Raw genomic sequence first — 3,139 nt, forward strand, 5'->3', positions numbered from 1 at the left:
CTGTAAGGTCCTCGAGAGCAGGGATTGTCTTCATTCGATATGCTATTGTGTTTCTGAAACCAAGCACAATACCTATCACTAAGTGCTCACCAAGCCATGCTCTTGTGATTATGAGGGTAGGGGCAGTGATAATGAAAACAAAGGACTAAACTGAACAGACAGTATAAATAATCAACAAACTTTGGTAGGAGGTTGGATATGATGACCAAAGGAGAGGAATCAGGTTTGGGGCTTAAGATACTAGGAAATGGTGACCCTTGGGAGTTGAGAGAAGAATGAGTGAAGGAGTCAAGGAAAAGCTGAAGTGGCCCAAAGAGAAATGAAGTCAATGGTGAGAGCAGGGACATGGCCTTTTCATCTTTCTATGCCGTTAAGGCTGAGAAAGGGGTCTTTGAATGTCATGTTTGGGACATCATGCTTGAGAGCTTTGGACATTCAATAAACTTGTGTTGAATGAACAAATGGATGGTTAGTGAGTGGGAGCAAAACAGTTCTTGGTGAGTAGACAGCAGAGTGAAAAGGAGAAGAAGCTAAAAGAAGTGGCTGGCAATGAAAAGGAGACATAATTGATGGGGCAAGATCCCAGAGGAAATAGCAGGAATTCTAGAATGGAAGCTCTCCATAAAATAAAAAGTCATATTCACCACAGGTTTAGGCCTCAAATCTCTGCCCTCCAAGCTTGAGCCAAAGACTAGCACATCTCTTCCCTTTTACTAGTCATCTACTAGATACTGTGCTAAATGATGGAGACACAAAGATGAATAAGACATAGTCTCTGCTCTCAGAAGAGTCAAGGAGGGGAAGACACGTGTAGAGATGAGGAATAAAAAGCTCCGAGTGTGGCAGCGTGAGAGGCAGCGCAGTGTAGCCATTAAGAGCACAGCTGCTGCAGCCAGACAGCCTGTGTTTGACAGACAGCCTGCTTTTAGCTGTAACCTCCTTGTGCCTGTTTCTCCATCTGCAACATGAAAATAATAAGAGCACCTATGTTATAGGGCTGTTTTGACAATAACAATGACAAACGTTCTTACATGGTCTAATAGAACACAAGAGATGGAAATGCCAGTTCAACCTCTGGGGTGGGAGGGAAGACAAGTGATGCTTCAGGAAAGGCAGCCTTCAAAGAGGGAGGATTCCTTTTTTTCCTTTCTTTATTGATTAAGGTATTACATATGTGTCCTTACCACCCCAATTTCCACCCCCTCCCCCCACTCATGCCCTCACCCTCCTGGTGTCTGTGTCCATTGGTTATGCTTATATGCATGCATACAAGTCCTTTGGTTGATCTCTCCCCTTACCCCCTCTTTCTCCTCTGAGGTTTGAGCATCTGATTGATGCTTCTCTGTCTCTGGATCTGTTTTTGTTCATCAATTTATGTTGTTCATTATAATCCACAAATGAGTGGGATCATGTGATATTTATCTTTCTCTGACTGACTTATTTTGCTTAGCATAATGCTCTCCAGCTCCATCCATACAGGAGGGAGAATTCTTGAATCGAGTCAAAATATTGAGAGGAGTCTTCCAGGTAAGCAAGATGGGGTGGCAGTGAGGGCATTTATGGGCAGAAAATAAAGTGTGAGCAAAGACACAGGGTTGTGGTGCATTCAGGAAACTCGTGGCAGGAACACACGGGGACAGAGAAAAAGATGAGCAAGAGAGAAAGGCCAAGGCCTGATGGAGGAAGGACCATCCTAAGGAGGATGACTGTGGGCACCGGAAGGCCAGTCAAGAAACATCCTCTTGCTCATGCTCTTCACTGCGAGCAGGCAGGTCTGAACCCTTCTTCTCAAACCACCCCCTTTCCAGTCCTTCGAAGTATGTTAGATACTTCTGGTTAGAGTGTCAGTAACAGGGGAGGGATAGGGCAGGCAGGTAATTTATCCGGCCAAATGTGCAAAGCACCAGTGGCATCATCCTGACACTGGGCACAGCTGTGCAAAGCAAGTCCCGCTGAGGTCCTTCTGTGCTCTGGCAAGGCTCGTGCACTTGGACCCTGTTCGTTGGGGAGGAACTGAGGTCTACAGGAGTCAGTTCTGCTATTTCTTGGAAGAGATGGGGAAAGAGGCTTTTGAGGGGAAATTGGATTTTGAGCTCCAGAAAGTTATTTGCGGTGATAATTAAATGTCCGAGAAGTGACAAGGAAATGACTGAATGGATAAAAGGATTCATAGAATCAAACCCATACAATCCTAGGTCAAAACAAAGATGAAGGACAAAACTTGGAGAGACAATGTGACTGAGTACTGCCAAGACCCAGATGTCTGGCCAGGCACCCCAGCACTCCTGCTGGGTGGCCTTGAGAAAGTTAACAGCTCTTCCAACACCCACTCAGCTCATTTCTTCAAGGTTCTCTGACATCTTGGGCTTCTAGTGGTTGTTACCAGGCAGGCCTTGTCCCTATGGAAAGGGCTCCATTGTCTTCAGTACTGACCCTCTGCTGGAGCCCCATCCTTTTTTGCTCTAGTCTCTTCCCAGCCCTCTAGCTCAACTCCCACTTTCTCCTGCATCCATTATGAGGGTCATCCTTGAGCAGAGCTTCCACACTTGTTTTGGGTAAAGATTTTGCGTTCATTAGCTAATTTCTCAAAGAACTCCCACCTTAGGATAAAGTTGGACATTTTCCCCTGAACAGATATTGTATGTAGTTATGAGTATCATCCTATGAATCCTGTAACTTAAGGTCTGTTACAGAGGAGGAAACTGAAGTGCCATGAGCTGTGCTGTCAGCAGCAAAACTGGTGAGAGACCCCAGTGTGGATGTTGTGTGAAGATGGGGCTCCAGCCATCAGGTCAAAGCAGAGCTTCTAATCAGGGGATGTCTGCCTTCAATGTTCTAAGTTGCTGGGGCTTATTTTCTTCACCTGTGTCTCCTCTAGGAGGGACAGCAGCTGTGAAGAGTCTCAGCACAGTGTGGCTACAGGCCAGCTCTTTGTTCCCTTTGCACTTAGGAGCAGGATTTCCTTAGATCCCACAGAGCACTTTGGGGACTCCCTTTTGTCAGGCTGCCTTCTAGCAAATGAGAGAATGTGTGGAAGGAAGCACCCTGCAAATTGTAAAGTACCACAAACTGGTAAGGATAATCATCCTTAGTGTGGTCCAGGACTGCTCAGTCAGTCATCTCTCTTGACCTTAAGACA

The sequence above is a fragment of the Myotis myotis genome, unplaced genomic scaffold (assembly GCF_014108235.1).
Source record: "Myotis myotis isolate mMyoMyo1 unplaced genomic scaffold, mMyoMyo1.p scaffold_m19_p_4, whole genome shotgun sequence".
Lineage (NCBI taxonomy): Eukaryota > Metazoa > Chordata > Mammalia > Chiroptera > Vespertilionidae > Myotis > Myotis myotis.